At 38.4% G+C, this 24,956-nt stretch overlaps 1 non-coding gene across 1 annotated transcript; it reads left to right on the plus strand.

Moving 5' to 3' along the window:
• Nucleotides 1-21,291: 21,291 nt before the first annotated feature.
• Nucleotides 21,292-21,395, plus strand: LOC114687658. The gene has a single exon (XR_003733695.1). It is a non-coding gene; the product is annotated as a U6 spliceosomal RNA (small nuclear RNA).
• Nucleotides 21,396-24,956: the final 3,561 nt, after the last annotated feature.

The following is a 24,956-nucleotide window of genomic DNA, read 5'->3' on the forward strand; positions in this document are numbered from 1 at the left end:
TCCTTCAACGAAATCCAAGTTTCTAAGACAGTACACAAGGCTCAACTCTGTAAACCATTCGACTTTTCCCCCCAACGTTACAAATTCAATCCAGGGCTGCATATATAATAGGCAGGCACTCTGCTGTTCTGCTCAGCCCCAGCCCTTGACTTCTGTGAATACATGGTTTTTCCAGGTAATTTTGAGTGGTTTTCACTTCCTGGTGTAGCCAATTTGGTCTTGAATTACCCCTCTCTTTAATTTTCTAGAGTTCTGAGATTTCAGATGTGCATTACCACACTATTAACACTTTTCTGTATGTGCCATTTCTGCAAAATTTCCAAAGTATGAAAAGGAATATGGGGAGTCCTAGTATTTGAGTATAAATCAAGATAAAATATAGGGTTGTTCAGAAATGATAAGGTTGATCCTCCTTCCACTTAGGCATTGACGTCTTAAATTTCTTAGGTTTAGACCACCATGGCACACTCTGGTTCCATTGTGTCACACTAGGGTTATCTTGTCTGCTTGGAAGAAAATACTGATTTTGATCAAAATGATATCACATAAAAAACAAGTCCTTTGTAACCTCATTTTTAATACTGAAAATGTGAAGTGACTTAATATCTATAAACTGAGGAATGAATCAATTTATAACATTAATGCATTGCAACATATTTCAAGAATGACTAAAAGCAACATTTATGAATATGTATAACTTAAGGTAATGGTAAATGAAAACTATTAGGTGGTTATTATTATTCTAGCTAAATCTATAAGCTTCCAAATTGTGATGTAGTTTTTGTCTACTTATATAAGAGAAATTGAGGAAATCCATCAGAAGCATGAAAACCAAACCCAGAGATATATTCTCTTTAGAGAGAGAGAAGAAAGAGCTAGCAAAGGAATATAATACTTTTAGCTGTGTCTACACTATTTTTTCCTTGAAGAAAATATGAAGCAATCATGGGGAAAGTTTAGTTGGAAATTTTCCTGTGTCCTGACCACTCCTGTGGCTTCTCACACCCAAGTAAAAAGGCTTATATTAATTATAACTGCTCGGCCATTAGCTCAGGCGTATTACTGATTAGCGCTTATACTGAAATTAACCCATAATTCTTATCTATGTTTAACCACATGGCTTGATACCTCTTCTTAGTTCTGCCTTCACATCTTGCTTCATCTGTGTCTGGATGGTGTCTCCTGACTCAGCCTTCCTCTTCCTAGCATTTTCCTCATCTGATCACTCTGCCTATATTTTCCTGCCTGGCTACTGGCCAATCAGCATTTTATTAAACCAGTGTACAAGCACATTATCCCACAGCAGAAATGTACATATATATTATATATAATGCTTTATTATGTATATGTAATATATATATATATATATATATATATATTTCTGTATTGTATATGTTGTATTTTCCTTCTAAAGCAAATATCTAACAATTTCTTCTAAAATGAGTTCAAAATAGATTTTAATATCCATGTATCTTACATTGAAAGCATTTAGGATGTCATTAATGTTAACCCCAAGAGCTTGCTAAAAAGACTCCCCAACAGTGTTTGATATAAAATTGACCAAATTTCTAAACATCAGGACAAAATTTTATCTTAATTTCCTATAGCCTGAAACAAATTTGTAGAAGGAGTTTTCTGTCTAGACCACTGATAAGCTCTGTCAAACCAGCTACTCCACAAATAGCCACAGAGAGACTTATTAATTATAAATACTTGGCCAATAGCTTAGGCTTGTATACAGCCAGCTCTTACAAATTAATTTAATCCATTTATATTAATCTACGTGGTGCCTCAAGGCTCACTTACCTTATCTACAAACTTCCCATGCTGCCTCTTCTGTGTTTAGTTCACGACTCCTTCAACTCCATTTTCCTTCTTCCCAGGGTTCTCTTTGTCCCAAAAATCCTGCCTAGCTATTGGCCAATCAGCTTTGTATCAAAAATGACAGAAATCTTCACCGTGTACAGAGGATTATTCCACAGCATTTCCCCTTTTTTTCTAATTAAAGGAAGTTTTTAACATTAACATAGTAAAACTATATATTACAAAAACAGTTATCAAGTAAGAATTACAGTTACAATATAGATATTGAGATGTCTTACACTATTTATTATATAATAAAACTTGGAGACCAGTATAAAGATAAGAACTAAAAAAAATCACAATAATAATGGCATATACTGTCATAACCTTCCAGACCCACCTCCTCTTCCCCAGAGGCCTCTTTTTCTCAAGTCCAGGGGAACTCTATCATCCATTCCAACCAGCTGAATGTGAATCCCAAGTCTTGCAACAATGTCTGATACCAAATGGACAGTGGACTATAATACAGATAAGATTCCTATAACATTTCCCCCTTTTTGTCTATTTAAAAAGGAGAGGTTCTAATTCTAACAGTAAAACTGTATATAATAAAAATAATTATCAAGTATTGTCCAAAAAGAGAGGAAAGGTATTAACTTTAACAAAATGAAACTATGCAAGAACATTTATTAAGAAATGCATTCACTATGTCCAGTCAAATTGTATTTGAAAAAAAAAATAGAGAAAATACTCCATCAGCTTACTTCTCCTGAAGATTCCAAAGTTTTATATCTAATTTACTTTCTAGTAAGACTTAAGGAAATGATAACCTTAACTGTGTAGTCTTCAAACTCATCTAAGACCTGAGAAGGATATGTTATTACCTGAGTAAACAGAGCAAGTGACTTCCAAATTTAAGAGAAATGACAGAAACAGCTGGCTGCCTGATTATTCATCTTAGGTTCCTCTGTAATTTTAGGGCATCCAAGTTTGGTCTACAGGCTTAGAATATCTGACAGACATTTCTGAGGAGCAGGAAAATTTGAAGGACTGTCATACCCTGTCATGGCAAAGTTCATTTGTGCCTTTTATTTTTTTTACCTGAGATAAAGTTCCAATCCCTAGATCCTGAACATTTGCCTCCTGAAGGTGCCAATTCGGATGTAAAAAATTTGGCACAATTATTGTTACATCTGCACCTATGTCTATCAAACCCTCAAAAACAATGCCATTTATTTCTATTTTTAACTTTTGTCTTTGATTATTTATAGGAGTTTACAAAAAACACTTGTTTTATGGCCTCTCCTGAAAATTTTGTCTTAATAGCTGTCACTGTTCTGTCATCCAGAGCAGTGTGGTTTTTAACAGCAGACATAGGTCCTTTAATTACTCTAGGGAGGATTTTTCCCCCAAGGTGCCAGGGGATTATTGAGTCAAATTTGATGAGCTGGCCTGTGAGAGGCCCCCTAAGGCATTTCCTAATGATACACATTTACCGTGCCTATCCTATGTTGATACGTTTCATTAGTTTGCTGTACCTTATGTATACTCCAGAAAGTTGGGATCTTCTGTTTGGTTTACCACTAGGAAAAAAAAAACAACATTGTTTCTAGGAACACCTTGCCTACAATATCTTTTTTAGGAGCTTGTTTACCACAATTAAAACATCTGACATTTTGCTTTTTTTTAAAAGTTTTTCAAAATCACCTCTCCTATCCAAGTATCACCATAGTATGAGACTTAATGTTGACTGTGTTTTAGATCTATTCATCTATGGGTGTTGATCTCAACTTTTTAAAGGCTTGATTTCCTTTTTGCATTGTGAATTAGCAATTTCAAAGCCAAAGATTCAATTACTGTTTGTCTAACTTCTGGATCTGATATCATTCCATTCACTGCTGAATTCAATGTTTGTAAAAAATCAGTGAAAGCTTCTTTTGGGCCCTGTACAATTTTAGTAAATGACTCAGTCCTCTTACTAGCTTCTTCTACCCTGTCCCAAGCACTCAAATCTGCTTTATGGCATAGAGCCAAGGTGTCTTCATCATATATAGACTGTCTTTTCAAATCAATGTAATTGCCCTCATTGAGAACTGATCTTGGGAAACTTCAAAACTTCTAGCCCAACTTCATTGTTTGATGACCCTAGCCTCATCTTTCCACCAAGTATTCCATTGTAGTGGAGGACCAACTTTCAATATGGCTGTAACCAAATCTTTCCAGTCTTGTGGAATAAATCTGTTACTAATTGTCCATAAATTTAACACCTCCTTCACAAAAATTGAATACCTACCATATGAAACTACTGATTCCTTAAATATCCTTAAATCTAGCATTTCAAAAGGATTCCAGTAAGCTCTTCCATAGCGTTGAGGACACCTATCACCTGATGGTTGTTCCTGTATGGTGACTGGAAAAATTAAAGTTGGTTTTCTGATAACTTTGGCTGTTCCTCTTCAATTACAAAATGTAATGGTGGAGTAGGTTCTGCTCTAAATATTTTTCTCTGTTTCTACATATTTATTATTATTATTTTATTATTTTTTTTTATTATTTTGGTTTTTCAAGACAGGGTTTCTCTATGTAGCTTTGTGCCTTTCCTGGGACTCACTTGGTAGCCCAGGCTGGCCTCGAACTCACAGAGATCCGCCTGGCTCTGCCTTCCGAGTGCTGGGATTAAAGGTGTGTGCCACCACCGCCCGACCAATTATTATTATTTTTAAAGATTTATTTATTTATTATGAATATGATGTTCTGCCTGCATTATGCCTAAAGGCCAGAAGAGGGCACTAAATCTCATTATAGATGATTTGTGAACCACCATGTGGTTGATGAGGAACTGAACTTAGGACCTCTGGAGGAACAGCCAATGCTCTTAAACTCTGAGGCATCTCTTCAGCCATTTTTATAATTTTTATTATTAAGTTTTTCCAAGGCTTGTATCTTAGCAGTTACATTTTTATTAGTTTTATTAGTAAGTATTTCTAAGGCTTGTATCTTACTAGTCACAATTTTATTAGTAATTATTTTCGTAGCTTGTATTTTATCAGTCAAATTTTTAATATTTTCATTAGTAAGTATTTGTAAGGCTTATATATTATCAGTAGTAACCTTTTCTAAGGCTTGTATCTTATGAATAGTTAAGTTTTTCTAAGGTTTGTATCTTATTAGCCAATTTCTTATATTTGGCACAGTTATCAAACCATGTTTAAGGATAAAATATGAATTATCAAGCTGATAATAATTATGACTGGCATTAAGTCAATTTCAACTAAGTTGTTTATCCCATCATTTATATTTTTCTCTTTGCATCCTATCCATAGTAGCAGTAAACCAGAACCTATTTCCCTGCATGGTGATATTTCTAATTTTTAGCATGGGAAAGATTTTAAGATTGCCATTCCTCTTTTTTCTTCTTCTTTTTTTAAAAATTCTTTTTATTACTTAGTTATTTATTTAATAGCCTCATTCGCCATTTAAAAATCTCCTAGTGTCTTACCATCTCTGATACCAATGTGCTAAGGTGATCAGATGTAGTGACAACGTTTGACCAGCAGGTGGAGAAGGCACAGCACCAAGGCAGGAGGAGGAGATGTAGCTGCAAGAGAAGCCAGCACTGTAGCTCAGCACATTAGGGGCGAGTGCTCTCCGGCTGGGAGCAGTAACCTGCCTATGGCAATGGGAAAAATTGGCCAGGCAGCCAGACTAGCTTCTTCCCTGGTGACTCTGAGCACAAGGTCAAATTGGTCTGAGAGGGGCGGCTGTGCTACACTGGCAGGCTGGAGGCAACTGTAGTTGTTTTGGATATGTGTTTCCTGCCTGCCACTAGCAGCATCAGTAGGGTAGCCAACTTTGGCTGCTTGGTGACAGCAACCACAAAAAAACTGAGCCCCCAAACAGGTCTCAAGGTGGCTGAGCTGGCCTGGGTTGGTAGCCCAGAAAGGCGTTCTAAAACCCCCAAATGCAGGAAAGCAGGCCAAAGGGGGTTGGGGGAAGGGTGAGATATATTCTTGCCACTGTACCTCAGGGAGACTGCAGTGGTTGGTGTGGTCAAATTACACTGCCTTTGAATGGCTTAAAAATGCCCCACGTGGGTACTAGATATTGTGATTTCTTTTTATCATTTATTATATAATAAAACTATTATGTAATAAAACTTGGGGAGAAATTTAAAGATAAAAACCTGAGACAGCCGGGCACTGGTAGTGCATGCCTTTAATCCCAGCACTAGGGAGGCAGAGATGAGCAGATCGCTGTGAGTTCAAGGTCAGCCTGGTCTACAGAGTGAGTTCTAGGACAGGCTTAAAAAATACATAGAAACCCTGAGTGGAAAAAAACAAAACCCAAACTAAACCACCACCACCAACAAAACCCAAGACAGTCACAACAACTGTGACACACACTGTCACTTCCCAGCTCAAAAAAGCCTGCACAACCATCTGGGCCTCACTTCCTCTTCCCTGGGGGCCTTTCTTTCTCAAGTTGTCAGGAACTCCATGATCCATTCTGACTAGCTGAATGTGAATCCCCATCCTCGTGAAGCAATGCCTGACTCCACTTGGATACAGAGTCACAACATAGCTAAGATTCCCATAACAGAAATTCACTCCTAACCATTCATGGCTTGTTACATCAGAAAAGACATTGCAAATTTTGCTGTTTTGTAGTTTTGCTAATATTGCTTTACGTCTGTCTGTCTGACTGACACTCTCTTTCTGTGTGTGTGTGTGTGTGTGTGTGTGTATGTGTGTATGTGTGTATGTTCTAAATGTTCTAAATTATAGTTTATGAAGGCAGTAGTTTATTTTTCAACATTATATTTTTAGAAACCAAAATAATATCTGTCAAGTAACAAGGACTTGATTATTACATAAGTTGTTTCACATATGAAAAATGTGCACTTTATAATCTCAATTTATAAATTTTTAAACTCAACAAGAAAAAAGCATAGAAATATTTAAAAATATGTAAAAGCTACAATAAGCAAACAGAAGTTCCAATATTTAAACCAAATCTCCATGCACATGCATGATAGCTCCCTGTGAGGAGAAAATGGTTCATATAATTAATTTTTTTTTTTTTTTTTTTTTTTGGCCTAGTATCGGGAATTATTGGGAATTGTAAAACTCATACATGAAACATCCATTCTCCTGGAGTAACAAGTCACAAGGTGTCTGGTACTATGCTTGATTGATATTCCGAGTTCCGTGTTCAATTCTTAAGGTACTTCCTCAATGTTGGGGGCTTCACTTCTTGAAACTGGTCAGACAATCTCTGAGACTTACATAAGGCTTGGAATCCGCTAAAAGTATCATTATCTCAACAAGAACAAAAGATCAAATAAAGGATGGAAGGAGGAAAGAAGGATAAGTAAATCAGAAAATAATGGTATTGTAAAATAAAAAAAAAAAATTTAAAAAAACAAAACAGAATTTTCCCCCTTTCAATCCAGAGCAGAAATAAATGGGTACACATTTTAAGCCTTAATTGAGAATTAACCTTCTCATATTCAAATGGGCCTTCCTTTTGTGCTAAAACATGGGTTACTAAAGCTGTATAGCAATGTATCCTACAAATCTGAAGTAGAATGAAGTCTAAGGAATGCAGAGAACTCAGGCCTTCTATCTGTGTAATGTCGGTTTTGAGTTGGCCTTGGAATTATCCCATCCTATTAAGAAAAACTCTTCAAGGACTATGGAGCTCCTCCTGGTGGTAGGCTTCTACCACTGAAGCATCTGCTTCACACTTAGAACAAAAAGAATATTAAGCAAATACATATGCAATTTATCTATAAATTTGATAACTGTGTTCTTAGGAAACTAAGGATTGAAATTATGCAATTTAAAATCACAATATATTGTCCTAACTATTAGCATTGATAGCTTAAGCATCAAGACCAACATAATAATAATATAGGAAATCCAGACTCATACAACCAAATCATAATTAGTCTTTGATACTGCAGTGCCAGTATCTTTTAAATTTAACATATTATTTATGATTTTTACCACAGTCAAGTAATTTTCATACTATTATTATAGCAGAGAAATTGAGTCCAAAGACATTTAAGCAACCACCTGAAGGTCACCATACATTTCATGGTTGAATGGATTTAAACCATGGCTTGTTTGCTCTTAAAGACTTTTGATATCTTCTCTTGTGTCATGGGACTTCCAGTAAATTATAATAAATGTCCCAATGCTGAGAAAATTAAAAATATATCACTGATATTTCACATCTATGCTCAGTTATTATAGCTGATGCTCTTGCTATTTATATGAGGATGGCTGAAAGGGGAAAAATATGAGTCACTGTATACATATCATGCTGCTAATGTAGTCACTGTCTCTAGAGCCTGTCACCACATGCAGCTCTGCCACTTTCGTCTGCCAGCTGTCCAGAGCCTTTGCACAAAATGAGCTCTCCCATCACTGATGCCTCAATTCCCCAGGGAGCTGGTTGCTTGTGCCTTTCAGGATCCCAGGTATACTTCAGTGCTGGATTACTTGAGATTACATCCCAGTATGCACTGGAGGCAGATCTGCTTTGCATATCCAGGGCCATGAAAAAGACACTGTTTGATCCATGTATAAGGCAGAACCAAGGCCATTCATTGATTTAATACTCTTCTGAATGTGCCTAGCACGGTTTGTTGAAAATAATTGTCTGCTTCTGAAAATAAAATCAATCCATATATTAAGATACAGAAATAAGTACATTAGGTATTTTAAGTGATTCTTTAATTCTGAAAAAACATTTTCTCTAAAATTTAGGTGAAAAAATAAAAACAGGGTATAACATACTAATACATATAGTGTAACAATTTAATGCCCCTCATGTTGGTGGTTTTAAGTGATTACATGTGGTGTGGTCAATCCTTTGATCCCCACAGGTGAGAAGAGAGGTCTTGTGCCACTGAGCATTGCGGGAGGGTAGAATGTAATTGTTTTCCCCAAATGGCTTAGCCCTGCGAATTTTAAATTCGAGAAGCAAATGCCAGAAAATCGATTCATTTGCCTCATTGCACAGAGCTTTCTTAGACACTTGCTCATCCTGTTGCAGGCAGGGGTCCACATGGTAGAGGTCACGTGTTGTGCATTTCCCTACACACTCTGAGCTCAAGTGAGGTCAGGATCATCTGGGCAAAGCAACATCAGAGAGCTTGGCAAGCCAGGTAGTACCTGTGCCTCTGGTGGCAGTTGGTGTTTCTGATGCATCTGAGATGAAAAGGCATTAAAGCAGCAATGCTGCTGAGGTGGGTCCACTTGGACTCCTTGCCACAAATGCCATGAAATATTTTAATTCAGCTGTTGGTTGTGAAGGCTGTGTTTTTGCCTGTGTTATACAAAGGCTCATATTGAGCCCTTTAGAATGCAGCCTTCTTTTGTTAATTCCTTAGCTTTAGGATTCGATGAGTTAATCGCAGAGTTCATCAATTACTTTCTGGGACTTTCATTGTCCAAGGCTAAGTGGCAAAGTGTGAAGATGAATTTGAACTCTAATGAAAATTATCTGTGCTGTTTGGTTTCATGTTAGGATTGTCATCCCAGAGGTCAGTTCTAATGACATGTCAGACTCTTCCTGACAGTTTGCATACAGCACAATTTACTCAGAGCTCAGCAAAGCCAGCAGCAGAAGATGAGCAGGTATTGAACTGTCAAGTGGGGACAACCCTTGTGACAGCTGATGCATATGAGATCACCTCCATAACAATGTAAGCTGCTCCTGCTTCCTCCCCTGTTCCTAATAATAACATTTTTTTAAATCAAATTTACAGGTGTATTTACAGAGATCACCAGCTTTCCAGAGGTTTGAAAACCTTAGAAAAAGAGATAAAATGCAATTGCCATAGAACTCTGAGAAACTCTGACTGCAATTCTCTTAGGAGGACCGTGGAAAATATAATAAAAACAGATTGGGATGATATAAGTTGGGAATTTATATTCATAGACTTTATATATTTTAATGTATTTCATAAATTCACTTCTCACTTTGTTTTAGTAACATAGAAACAAATTGTTTTAAGTTAATGCTTGCCTCTGATCACCAAGAAAATTAATATAAAACCATCCAGAGACTGATGAAACTCTTTCTCTTTAGTGCACTTTTGTTTCCACCTCTGAGCACAGATCTCCCAGAGACACATGTGTGGAGAGATAAGCCATATAGAAATGTATTTCTAATGGAAGATATTATTTTTAAAATACTCTGGTTATAGGAAAATAGTGTTCATATATGACTTTTAACAATAACATTATATTAGAACAAATCAACATATTATTCACAACGCAAACTTATCTTTTAAAATAGTTTAATACATATACCTTTCCATTTGCACAAATATATTTTTGAAATTCTGTGATAAATTTCTAAAAAGAACTATTTCATTTTCATTGTCATGCTTGTCTTTGTTTTTGTTAATCTATACATTTACCATGCTATTCAATGGAAGCCTACAGAATGGAAAATGGTCTTCACCAACCCCACACCTGACAGAGTACTGATCTCCAAGATATGTAAAAAATTCAAGAAACTAGACATCAAAAAAAAAAAAACCACAATTTATCCAATTTCAAAATGGGATACATGTGGTGATATTTTATTTGTGCATTAATAAATAAAGCTTGCCTGGAGAATGAGGAAAGGCCAGCCATTTAAAGAAAACAAAGAATTCAGGAAGCACATGTCCTTAATCCCTTTGCAGGCAGGATCTCTGTGTGTTCAAGGCTACACTAGGGAACAGAGCCAAGTGTGGTGACACATGCCTTTAATCACAGTACCAACCATAGAGACCTGGAGGTCTGTACAGACAGACAGTGACAGAGCTGTGTAGGAAGAGGAAGTGAGGTAGCTTGGCTAAGAGCCAATGAGAGGGCAGAAAAGAAAGACATATAATCCAGCGTAGACAGGAAGTCGTGTGTAACTGAAGTTTTTCTGTGTCCTGCCCAGTCTGCAGCCACTCAGACGCCAATAAACACACAGAGGTTTATATTAATTAAAACTGCTTGGCAATTAGCTCAGGCTTATTACTGACCAGCTCTTACACTTAAATTAACCTATAATTCTTATTTATGTTTAGCCATGTGGCTTGGTACCTTTTCTCAGTTCTGCCTTGTGATCTTGCTTCATCTGTGTCTGGCTGGTGAGTCCAACTCAGCTCATCCTCTTCCCAGAATTCTCCTCTCTGCTTGTCCCACCTATTCTTCCTGCCTGGCTACTGGCCAATCAGCATTTTATTTATCAACCAATCAGAGCAACACACATTTACAGCATTCAGAATGGCATTCCACAACAGTTGTGCTTTTTGGAAGCTGCAGAGTTGGTGAAGTGAGGTTAGCTCATGGTTTTCCATATTTCTCTGATCTCTCTAAGGCTTTAACACAAATATCTGGCTTCATGCTTTTTATTTAATAAGACCATTGAGAAATTCAACTACAGGTACATATCTAAAGAGAGATTTCTCAACAGAAGAATTTCACATGAAAGAGAAACATTTCGGGCAGTGGTGGCACACGCCTTTAATACCAGCACTCGGGAGGCAGAGCCAGGCGGATCTTTGTGAGTTCAATGCCAGCCTGGTGTCCAAAGCGAGTTCCAACACAGAGAAACCCTGTCTCGAAAAACCAAAAAAAAAAAAAAAAAAAAAAAAAGAGAAACATTTAAAGAGATGTTCAAAATCCTTAGCCATCAGGGAAATGCAAATCAAAATGACTCTGAGATTCCATCTTACACCAGTTAGAGTGGCTAAGATCAAAACCACTAATAACAGCTTATGCTGGATGTGATGTGCAACAAGGAGAAGACTCCTCTATTGCTAATGGGAGTGCAGACTTGTAGAGGTACTTTGCAAATCAATATGGAGGTTTCTCAGAAAATTGGGAATTAATCTACCTCAAGACTTAGCTTTTAGGCATATACCCACAGGATACTCAGTCATTTCACAAGGATACTTACTCAAATATGTTCATTGCATCATTAATTATAATAGCCAGAACCTGGAAACAACCTAGATTCCCCTCAACAGAAGAATGGATAAAGAAAATGTGGTACATTTACACAATGCAGTATTACTCAGCTGTTAAAAACAATAACATGAGGAAATTTGAAAGCAAATAGATGGAATTAGAAAAAGGCATCCTGAGTAAGGTAACCCAGACCCAGAAAGACAAAAATGGTATGTATTCATTCATAAGTGGATATTAGCTGTAAGTAAAGGAAAACTATGCTATAATCTGTAACTCTAGAGAGGCGAGGTAGCAAGAAGGGCCATAAGGGGGATGGGGACACATGGATTTCTCTTAGAAGGGGAAATAGAAGAGATATCTTAGGTAGACTGGGGATCATCTGGGATGGGAACATGAGGGTTTGTTTGAGGGAGGGTTGGAGGGGTGGAGTAGTGAAAGAGGTGTATTAATGGGGGCTGTATTTTGGGGTCAGGTAGAAATCTGGTACAAGGGAAACCTCACACAAATCTACAAGGATGGTCCAAGCTATGAATCATCTCAATTGTGGATAGGTAACCTGAATTGGACATCTCCTGTAATCAGATTGGTAACTACCTCAATTGTCATTAGAGAGCCTTCATCCAGTGACTGAAGGAAACAGATGCAGAAATCCACAGTCAGATGGGCCGATCTCATGGAATCCTGCTGAAGAGAGAGAAGAATTTTATGAGCCAGGGGGTCAAGGTCATCATAAGATAACCCATAGAAAAAACTAACCTGGTCTCATATGAGCTCATAGAGTCTGGACCAACAAGCTAGTTAGCCTACATGGGACCAACCTAGGCCCTCTACATATGTATGACAGTGTACATACTTGTGGGGCTCCTAGTGGTAGAAGCAGGGCCTGTCTCTAATGCTTTGACTGCCTTCCAGGATCCTCTTCCTCATACTGGGTTGCCTTGCCCAGTTAGTGCAAGAGAAGGAGCTTAGTCCTACCTCAGCTTGATAGGTCATGCATTGTTGACTCCCACAGGAGGCTTGCCCCTTTCTGAAAAGAAACAGATGAGTAGATTGGGGGAGAGGGGATGAGAGGAGAGGAAAAAGGGGAAATTGTGGTTGGGATGTAAAATAAATGAATAAATTTAATTAATAAAAAAGAAATCCATCAATAATTACACAAATTATATTAAGTAAGTTAGAGCACAGAATGAGTTCTATTTGGATATAAGAAAAATTTATGCTGATATCAGTGCATAATTATTATGCCTTTTCCTTCAATGTATTGGTGAAGCAATATTCCTAGGGATGATGGATATTTTCTTCCCTAACCACTCTGTCCTCTCTTTCTGAAGGTTTGGCTACTATTGATAAATACAGATGCTCAAGAATGCAAAGGGTCCTGGGTTGTGTTTCTGGGAGGGCTCACAAAAAAATTCAGCCACTCAAATAAGAGACTGAAACATATCTGATCGATATGCCCATCAGCATCATGAAAATTGATGAAGACCTGAATAGGTGATAGTTTCTGTTCCTTAAGGATCACCCACTATAAAGCAGAATTCTCTTGTTATTAATTTTACTCATTTATTGTGGTATTAGAAGAAACACTTGCAAAAAGAATACAAACTGATAAAGAAATAACGTTTCAAAATGCTGTCTAAATGTCTCTGTGAAAGAAAACATCATGCTTTGCCAAAGGAAAAAACCACAACCTAACATATAAGTGAAAAAGAAAAAACTATGAAAGCAAAAAAATCTGCACATGCATACTGTGTTCAATGCGGCAGTTTGTTCATTTCTTTGAAATCAGAAGGTAACCTTAAGGCTTATGAGATTACTCAGTGGGTACAGGCATTTATTGACTAAACTGATGACCTGTGTTCCATTCTCAGAACTCACACAATGGAGAGAAATAAGTACCTCCCAAAAATTATCATTTAACTTCCACAGAGTACTATGGAAACCTAATATAGTAGAAACCTCCTAAAATATATACATATATGAAAGTTATCTAAATGAAATCGCCAAATAATGGGAGAGAGAGAGAGTCCCAATTGGGAATCTCTTGTTATTTAACATAAATTCCAATACTGGAATTGGGTTATATCTAACTGAGTTGTTGACTAAAGGGGCCACAAGGGGATCCTCAAAAATTCCAGGTCTTTTGCAATGACAATAATAGGTTGCTTTCCATAAACTTACAGCAAGGTCTCATTGCTGAAGAAAACACCTACAGAACTCATTGAACATGGAGATCTCGGCTGGTGCCTACAAAGATCCTTCACCCTTACAGTCATGCATCTTTGGTACAGCAAGATACTCTGCATGTTCTCAAAAGAGAAAAATAACCATCAAGGAGGCTACAAACTTTCATCTAAAGTGGTATACTGTCTGCAAAATATGCTAGGTCAATGATGACACAAAGCTTTTGGGAGTAACCAACCAATAACTTATTTGACTTATGGACCACTACATTAGATGGAACCTATACCAAACACTGCTTATGTGACCAAGAACTTGAGCCTCAATAGCCCAGGAAACTGGGGTCAAACCAAATAATACTGGTCTTAACAGAAGAAAAAAATAGTAATAAAATTGTAGTTGGACTTTCTTGTCAGACTTTCTTTTGGCCACCAGCCACCAAATAATGACATGGAGACTTATTATTAATTATGAAAGCTTGATCTTTAGCTTAAGTTTGTTCCAAACCAGGTCTTATAACTTAAATTAACCTGTTTCTATTATTCTATGTTCTGCTACATTGTTCTTTACCTCTCCTCCGCTCTGCATATCAGACTTACTCAGTGTCTCACTTGGCATCTCCTGAGCACCTAGATTCATCCCCATGAGTTCCTCTCTCTCCCTAGAAGTCCTGCCTATTCTCTCCCACCTAGATATTGACCATTTAGCTCTTTGTTAAATCAATCAGAAGGCTGCTTAGGCAGAAACACATCTTTACAGTGTACAACAAGATTATCCCACAACATAAAATGACTCCTAATGATATTCTGAAGTATTCACAAATCAGTGCCTTTTTCAGCAATCATCAGAGCAGCTTCTTCCTGCAGCAGATGGGAAAAAATACAGAGACCTACAGCCAGACATTATGCAGAGTGTTCTTTCTATTCCAGCCCTCTGCCTCTCAAATCTATACAAACTTTTTGATCCTTACACTTCCAAAATACATAAACACTTCCTAAGACTGACATTTGCCCTTGTAGCCTTCTTCTCCAAAACTCTGGACACTATCCACAGCTCACCTCCCTGTTTATGTACTTTTGCTGAAGCCCTTCTGTTCAACTCTTTAAAAAAAAAAAAAAAAAAAAAAAAAAAAAAAAAAAAACAACAAACTCTAGGATCCTGTCTCACAATGTCTTCACACCACTACCTCCTCCAACTCTTAAATCCCTTCTACCATTTTGGATTCTGTCCCTCCAATCATCTCTTATCAAAAATTCATCACTCGAATTTATTACCTGGTCCTCCCCTCAATCCTTCCACACTGATCCCTTTGCCTCAATGTCCCCCAGATCCTCTACACTCCTTTCTTGAATTCTCAAAGACCTTCTCCCCCATTCATTTCATACACTTGTCCTCTTGACCATTCAAGTTCTCTCTTCGGAATCAAAGCCAAGTTTTCTCAACTTTTCCACAGCAACTGTAGCGCCCCCACACACACACACACCAGCAAACTTGTTACATACTGTACCTCTCATCATTTGACAAAAGCCTTTTAAGTTACATTCTCAACACAACCAGATCCTTCTTTTATATAATAGTTGTTCACCAGTTAACCATATATAGCCAACCTAAATTTTCCTGGCTTCTCTCACAAACTCTCAGACTCCAGACAAGTATTACTGTCAACCAACAGCCTAAGTTTTCCCCATGTTGCCTATTCCTAAGGGTGGAATCTCTCCTCCTTTCACTGTGATCTCTCCCTGTTCCTTGGTCTTGGGAATCCTCTTCCTAACTAGTAGGACCATGAACCTAACAGAGTTCTAAATATACATCCAAGAGAAAAATTCTTTCTAAACTCTTTACCTGTACCTCTGTCCCTAGTCTATCTGTCCCAACAAATTTCAAATCAGCTACATACTGTTCCAGCAAATCTAGTGCCAGCCCCAGCTGTTACCTCAGAATCTACATTCGGGGCCAGCCTCATAAACTACACTTCCCTAGCCTCAGATTGTCCCACAGAACCTGGACACAGCCTGAATTTGCCGACCTTGGCCAACAACCCAGCTTCATTGTGTCCCCTAAAAATGACACCCCAATGTCAGCAGGAAGCAGCCAGAGAGAACAGCACCCACTCACCAAACACCCAGCCACCCAACAATAAAACAAAAAGGTGGGAATGAAGGGACATTAGCCCACTTGAGCATGTAGCTCCAGCAAGCCTTGCACTTCTCCCCAATTCCTTCTGCCTTGCAAGAAACCTTTAGATTGCATTCCTGAAGCTAGCCTCCATGATCTATTCCGTATTTGTCTAATCCCTTCTCCTGAGGCTGACTACCAAGGTCCAGCTATCAAAGTATTTAAATCAAGCAATCAAACTCCCCCTTTGTTCACCTAATGCCCAATTAAACATTTAATTAACATACCCAGTTAAAATTTAACACCTCATCCTAACACAGGCTTTCTCCTTGTATCTTTATAAACTGCCATTTTCCTATGTACCCCGCCTGTCTTCTCTCTATCCAGAAGCAGTCCCTTGTCCTCCTGGGACAAATATGCCTGCCCTCTGTCTTTGGTTCTTTTCCCCTTCTTCCTTTATCTCTCTGATATGTCCTCCTTTATCTCTTTTATGTCCCTGATCCCTGACCTCTGCCTCTCTAGGAAAAATAAATCTTTGTGCTGAGAACTTGGCTTTGGATGTCCTGAGATGATTCTTTTCCTGTCAAATGGACTCCACCATTTGTATGTGTGTGTGTGTGTGTGTGTGTGTGTGTGTGTGTGTGTGTGTGTTTATTTGTTTGAAGTTTGGTTTTTGGTGCTAGGTTTCATTTTTGGGTGTTGTTTTATTTTGTTTCCTGTGGGGCTTCTGGGGGGATTATTTGTTTATTTATTTGGAGAAAGAACTTAAAGTTGAGTGGGAAGGTGATGGACCAGACTGACTCAATTTTAAGGATGGAAGCCATTTTGCTATAACTTGAGAACAAGTTCATTTCTGTTTGCTGCAAAATTCAAGCTGACAATGTTTTAACCTGTTTCTGGAATTTGACATGCTCCTTACCATATGGAGTTTGACTCACACCTTTAATATACCTGGATAAGAAAAGATGCTCTGCCAAATAATTTAAGAAGTTCAATCAAGTTCCCATTCCTAAATAACCAAAAAATCTCTATGGAACTCTCCCAATGTTTGAAACCTCATAATCTGGCAGGGTTTTTTTTTTGGGGGGGTAGGAGTGGGAAGCTATATAAGCCTTACTTTTTCCTGTGTTCAATGTTATATTTTCAAACCCTACTTTAGAGTTAGCTCTGTCTGACATAAAATATAGCTTGCTTACTTTGACCAAAGAATTTGTGTAATGGTCTTTATTCTTGCTCATTGAGATTAACATAGGGAGCAGGGGAGGATTTGGAAGGATTTGGAGTTGGGGAATAATATGATCAAAATATATTTAATTAAAAATTGTTTTAAAAAGTAAAAAAAAAATAAAGAAGAAGAAGAAATGTTGTGCCAAGCCCATAACTCATGAAAATAGATAAATGCATAAATGTACATTTTAAAAATACTTAGAGAAACATAACACTGTGTAGATGTATCCAATCGTCTTTTTAAAATAAAAAACACAGAGCCAATGTAAAAGAGAGAAAGCCGAGAGGTCAGAGCTCAGAGATAAAATCTTACCTCCTGCAGTGCTCCTAACTTCCCCGAGAGAGAGCTACTTCCTGTTTGTCTGTGTTTAAATAGTCTTTCTGTTCTGCCTTCTCATTGGTTCTAAACCCAACCACATGACTGCCTCATCACTGCCTGTAAGTACCGCCCTCCAGGTCTTAAAGGCATATGTCTCCAATACTGGCTGTATCCCTGAACACACAGAAATCTACCTAGCTCTTCTAACCATCACACTCTTGCTATGGCTCTAATAGCTCTGACCCCAGGGCAACTTTATTTATTAACATAAAATTAAAATTACATTTCAGTACAAATAAAATATCACCATAACACTGAGTTCGGAAGAAAGCTCCATTGGTGAAATGTTTGGCTCGTGTGCACAAGAACCTGAGTTTATTCCCCAGGACCTACGGTAACAACACAGTCAGGTGTAGTGACACTGGAATGTAGTTCAGCCCTAAAGAAGACATAGGTGAATCCCTAGAGCTCTCTGGCTAATCAGAGAGTTTCACACCAGCATGAGACCCTTTTTATTTTATTTTTTTTTATTTATTTTTTTTTTTTTTTTTTTTTGGTTTTTCGAGACAGGGTTTCTCTGTGTAGCTTTGCGCCTTTCCTGGAACTCACTTGGTAGCCCAGGCTGGCCTTGAACTCACAGAGATCCACCTGGCTCTGCCTCCCGAGTGCTGGGATTAAAGGCGTGCGCCACCAACGCCCGGCATGAGACCCTTTTTAAAAAGTGAGTTAATCCACTGATTTGAAATAAATCCAATTGCACTATTGGAAAGAAGTAATAATAAGCACAATATTGTAATTGTTGGGTTTGATACCCTTCAGTGAAAAGCCCTGTGGGATTACTATGTATTATTAAATAAATTGCTTTAAACATTCTCTTCTATTTTTGTTTCTTTTCTTTATAGAAAAAATAAGAAAACTTATTGTCTTCTACCAGATTTGGTACTATATTTACATTTCAATTACATTTTAACTTTAGCTGCACAACACCCAGAGTTGTAGTGCCACCAATTATATTGCTAGTAGGTTATATAATCTCCCAATTACAACCAAAAATAAATGCCAGGTGTTTGAATATGGAGTCATTAGAATGTACAGGAAGGGCTGCAGCTGACCTTAGTCTGTCCTGCTCAAATATAACATAAAACTCACAAGAGGAAAGAACTAAAAATTAGCACATGGATTCAACTGCCTGTACCCCAGAAACCAGGATGGAGACAGTAGGAAGGAGAAAGAAATGTCCTTGATGTGCACTTGACACTGGTCCTCTCTTTTCTGTGGCTCTTTGGGTTCGATTAGATGGATTTTTTTTTCTCTTATTTCCCCATAGTTTCATCTTGACCAATAGTAGGATATGCTACAAATCTACATGGTAGTTAAAGTACTAAAATGTGTATCTTCTACCCAAAAGTGAGCAGTTAGAATTACATTCATTACCTGAATGTTCTCTCTTAAATAAGGAAAAAAGAATAAAAGACAGAAAACACAGTCAATTTATCAGTTCATGTTTGAAAGAGAGAAATAATCTGAACTCACAAGCCATTTTTATGTACTACAGAGTCTTTTATTCATAATTTTATTTTATGAGATTTAGTATCAATATTTAACATTCTTTCTTAGTATACTTCAGTTTTGCTAAACATTTTATAATGCTGCTTTGCTAAATAATTGCCCACAATAGATGATGTCATCTTTGTTGAGTATGTAGCATATTCAAATGCAGTCTGAAGCCATATAATCTGTCTAGCCTGAATCATCCTGACTTCATACTGAGCCAGACCCTCTCTTTGAACCTGCCTGTCAACTCATACAGAGCAGTCTAGCAATTGTGGCCACTGACACTTTTATCTTTGCTATTTCACCTTTGCTGTATTATTTTGTGATCATATTAACATGTTCTGTGGTGATATATTGTGTACCCTAATAAAATTTGCCTGAAGGTCACAGAAGGAGAGCAAACCACCTCTAACAGACCAACTCCTCAGACTGCGAGTTCATGTGCAGACAAGCACACTCATGCATGCACAGAGGCCAGAGGAAGACATCTGGTGTAATGCTTTATATCGCCCTGCCTTATTCCTTCGAGACTGGGTATATCACTGCATCTGGATATAGGCTACAAAGCCCCAGTGACCCTCCTATTTCTATCCCACAGCACCAGGGTTACAGGTGTGTGCAGCCTTGCCTGTACTTTGACATAGGTTCTGGACATCTGAAATCAGTTCATTGTGCTTGAGCAGCAAGTGTTCTTACCACCAAGTCATCTCCCATGTTACTTATTTTTAACAAAAATGGACCACAGATCTTGCTTTTGTTATCCTATCAATTCTATGTATTTATACTCATTTCAGTTAATGGTTCATCTTTATCCTCATATAATTAATTGTCCAAAAATGTCACGCCATCCTTCTAGAAGCTTCTCCACATCTTGCACTGTTAATCCTCTTCTCTCATCAGCTGCCATCACTGTGGTCAGAACATTGAGATGACATTACCTGGACCTTCAGATAGCCCTACAGATGTTTTCCTATTTACACCATTGTCAGATTTTTGTCAATGTTTATTCTATCATTTTAAATCTCAGATCAGATCATAAAATAACTTGTTGAGAATATTCAAATGCTTGCTAAGTCATTCAAAGATTTCAGTGAACTTTGATTTACAACTTCTACATGGAGTAGTTCTTTGAGAACTCTCTGGAGAACAACTCTAGGGAATGTATTGGTTCTCTCCTTCTTCCATTTTTATGTTGCCTCTGGGAATCAAACTCACGTCTTCATACTCATGTGGTGAGTACTTTTAATGCTGAGCCATCTCACTAGCCCCCAAATGCCTGTTTAGTAGAGTTTATTATAATGTCTGATATTGAATATAGTTTTGTAGTGCTATTCACAGTTGCTTATTCCTCTTTAAAGCATACCTCACATCCTCTGTATCAGGTTCAAAGTTTTTTTTTTCTCTAAAACATGTAGATGCAGAGATCTTTGCAGTTTCTTCCACTGCTCTCTTTCCAGTGGATGTTTCACAATGATGTTATTTACAGTTTAATGTTAGACATATTATTATGTAAGATAAAAAATGGATGTTTGGCACAGTCTAGTCCATATAGAATAGTTTATAATTAAGTGTTTTCTAGTAAAAGACTTTAACAAAGAGCATATCAATACAGTAAGATTTCTCCAAAAACCCATACCTATACAATGTAAGGAAATGTGTGTGTGTGTGTGTGTGTGTGTGTGTGTGTGTGTGTGTGTGTGTGTGTTCAGAGAGGTTGAGGCTTCAGCCAATATCTGTGTTATTTTGGCTTCATGACACTACAATACCTTATAGTGGAACATGTTATATAGTTGCATAATTCATGGTGATCAAGGAGTAAATATAGAAAGAAAATTGGCGTTACAACAATCTAATAACTCTTTGATCACATACTTCCAATGAGTGAACTGCTTCATCATATCATATCCTAAAGTTTCCTACACCCTAATAGTGCCACATGAGAGCCATATATGGACATTATAGACTCAAACTGTATCACATCAACTGAAGGAAGGAAAGATTCATTGTTCTGAGGTTTCAGTCCTTGAATGAACCAGTTGCTTGTATGTCTATTACAAACAAGGCAAACTATTATAGTGGTAGAGGTTAATGCTATGATGTGGCAGGCAGGAAGGTTAATAAGCAAGCTTGCTTGCTCAGCAGCACATATACTAAATTTAGAGCAATACAGAGAACCTTAGCATGGTCCCTGTGAAGATGGTACTCAAATTCATGAAGTATTCTGTATTTTAAAATAATATCACTGATTAATAACATCTTTTGATACCTTTTAGACTGTAAATAATCATAGAACATTAATAAGGTCAATATTATTATTATACAATCACCTCCAAAAGATCCTACATCTCAACCCTATTGCCTTGCAGTCAAGCATTCAATAAGTACATGAGCTGTTGAATAAGATTGAAGATCCATACCATAATAATCTACCCATGAATCCAGAGCAAAATGTACTCAGTGTATCTCCACTTTGCTATGTGTCTTAGAGAAGGATTCTTGGGGTAGTTTATTTTGTGTAATATATTAAGAATTGTATATTTTAGAAAGAAAACTTGTACAGAATAATTGAATGTAACAGGTGAGGACAGGTGGCCAAAAAGGGAGGAATGTGGGGGCAGCCACTAATGGGAGGTGAAGTAACAGGTACAGAGAGAATGAAGGCTACAGATACTGAAGACTCACAATACAACAGCCTCAGTGAGGGGCATAATAACAATGACAAACTTTCTTCTAACAAATAGTTCCCATTGGGATTGTGGGGGAGACCTCCTCAGAAGTGGGGCTCTACACAGATGCTCTGGGTCAGACATTTGTTGGCTTCAGGGATTTGTTCCTTCTGGACTTACTCTCCTTTTTTTTCTCATTGTAAGTTATTTTTTAAAATGTAATGGCTGGAATATCCTCAAGGTGTGTGTCTGTGGAGAGGGGTACAATGCTTCAAGGAGCATCCCCTCTTAAAGAGACCAGTTCTATTTTCTTAATAAGTCTAAGTTCCCTTGAACCTCCTTCAATGAATCTTTTGTCCCCTCCAATGTCCCCCTAACATTAATAGTCCCGAGACCAAGATTCCATGGGAAATGAAGATTCAACTCCTACATGTGAGTCCTGGAAAATCAAAAAGAATTTCAAAAAATCCATGGTAAAAAAAAAAAAAATCACTGAGTTTACATTCCCATTGTAAAATGGAGGTAGAGGGATAGGAAGGAAGGTTTAACCCAAAGTCAAACCTAAAACCATCAATCTGTTAAATTCTGAAACTCCATGTTCAGTATCTGGATCACACAGGCATGTTTAGAGGGCTATATATCTTGTGTACACCTACAGATGTGTTCCCTATGTCTACATGGCCCCTGGTTAGCTCTGCTCATCCTGCAGTTTCCATAAGCAAATGTTCCATGACATTTTTTTCTTCTTTAAAGTCTTTCTTTTGTTTTTTCTACAACTTTTTTATTGATTATTTTGAAATTTCACACCATGTACCCCAATCTCTCTATCTGCCCCTCATCCCTACAACATTCCCTCCAAAACTCCAAAAGCCCCCCACCAGCCCAGGCAAATTATTTAAAAACAAAACAAAGCAAATAGAAAAAAAAAACAAACAAAAAAAACTCTTGTCTCCATCTTTCCCATCTCCCCAACACCCCTTTGTTTGTCCTGGTAGCATTGGGAACTGAGGTGTGTCACTCACTCAGTATACCCTTTGGAATAATCAGACCCACCCACAAATTTTCATTGCAGTGTCATTGTTCTGGTTCAAGAACTCTAGCCTTTGATACACCATAATTTCTGAACGCTCACTGAAACTCCTCTTGGATAGCCTGCTGTTGCCCCAAGTCATGGAAATCCTGCAGCTATGGTTCTGCAGGACCAATCTCTTCACAAGCTCCAGCAGGTCACAGATAGGGAAGATGTTAGGGTGGACCAGGCAAGGCCCAGGATCAGTCTGATCAGTCTGGGCCACTGGGACTGCCCCATCAGATAAGGGACAGAGCCAACGTTTCTAGGCCCATGCCATCAGGGCCAGCTTTTCCATGTCAGTGGTGAGGGGTGAGGACACATCTCCCTAGTGCAGGGACCAGCTCTCCTGCTACAGTGTCCAGTGAGGAGCAGGGCCAGCTATCCCCAGGCCAGTGAAGGGTGGGGGCGGCTCAACACAGCCCCCGGGGTTCGGGTTTCAACAGGCACGTTTCCTATGGCTCCAGTGGTAATATGGACAAAGACAACACAGACCCCAGCTACAGTAGGAACACAGACCCAGATGAGGTGATATTGTGTTCCCCAAAATATTGTGCACCCTAATAAACTTATCTGGGGTCAGAGAACAGAAGAGTCACTAGATAGACATAGAGGCCAGAAAATGGTGGCACTCACACCATTAATCCTAGCCTCCTGGAGGCAGAGATGCATGCTGATCTCTGTGAGTTTAAAGCCACACTGGAAACAGCCAGGCATGGTGACTCACGCCTTTAATCCCATGAAATGAGCCTTTAATTCCAGGAAGCAGAACTGTATTTAAGGTGTGAGAACCAGGAGCTAGAGCTTTCAGGCTTTCGAGAAACAGTTCAGCTGAGATTCATTCTGGGTGAGGACACAGAGGCATCCAGTCTGAGGAAACAAGATTGGCTGAGAAGTTGGCCAGGTGAGGTTAGCAGTGGCCTGTTCTGTCTCTCTGATCTTTCAGTGTTCACCCCAATTCCAGGCTCCGGGTTTGTTCTGATTAATAACATCATTTAAGATTCATGCTACACCCAGACACAATGACCCTGTATGGCAACACAGCCCACTCAGTTCACCATGGCCCTTGTTCTATGGCGATTTTAGTTGCAGCTTTGAATCACTCTCACTTCATACATTGCCTTTCCAAGGACTGCTTCTAGGTACTCCAACCTGGTTATATACTGCCCGGTTTCCAAGGTTTCCTTCAAAATTTCAATGGAACCTTCCACAACCATATTTTTTTTTTTTTTTTTTTTTTTTTGGTTTTTCGAGACAGGGTTTCTCTATGTAGCTTTCTGCCTTTCCTGGATATCTCCCTGTAGACCAGGCTGGCCTCGAACTCACAAAGATCTGACTGGCTCTGCCTCCCGAGTGCTGGGATTAAAGGCATGCGCCACTACTGCCTGCTGTGGATATTGCTCTATATAAATAAAACACTGATGGCCAGTGACCAGGCAGGAAGTAGGTTGCCAGGCAGGAAGTAGGTGGGACAAGAAGAGAGGAGAATTCTGGGAAGCAGAAGGCTGAGGGGGGAGACACTGCAGCCACTGCCAGGACAAGCAGCATGTAAAGACTCTGGTAAGCCACCAGCCACATGGCAAGGTATAAAAATGGGTTAATTTAAGATAAAAGAACAGTTAACAAGAAGCCTGCCACGGCCATACAGTTTATAAGTGATATAAGCATCTGAGTGATTATTTTATACATGGATTGTGGGACTGCAGGGCTTGGGGAACCTGGAGAGAAGCCCTCCAGCAACAACTGCCCGGCAATTCTAATATGATATACATTAGAAAACCAACATCATATGGTTGATGCCAATATCTACTTCCTTTGCAAACCCAATTTGAACCATGGAATAGCAGCCTTTAAATACCAGGAAGGATGAATAATGCAAATTCATCCTGAGGAAATAATTCATTAAGGGATCCTTTTTGAGAAGGCTATCCTCATGCTCTTTTCTCAAATGTAACTCTGCAAAAGCAGTTGCTACCTTTACATGTTATTGCTTTTGATGGTTGAACTTTGCTTATTCTTGAGATTTCCCCCAGGAAGTCCTTCCTGTTGTCCCTTTT

This window comes from Peromyscus leucopus, chromosome 6 (assembly GCF_004664715.2).
Source record: "Peromyscus leucopus breed LL Stock chromosome 6, UCI_PerLeu_2.1, whole genome shotgun sequence".
Lineage (NCBI taxonomy): Eukaryota > Metazoa > Chordata > Mammalia > Rodentia > Cricetidae > Peromyscus > Peromyscus leucopus.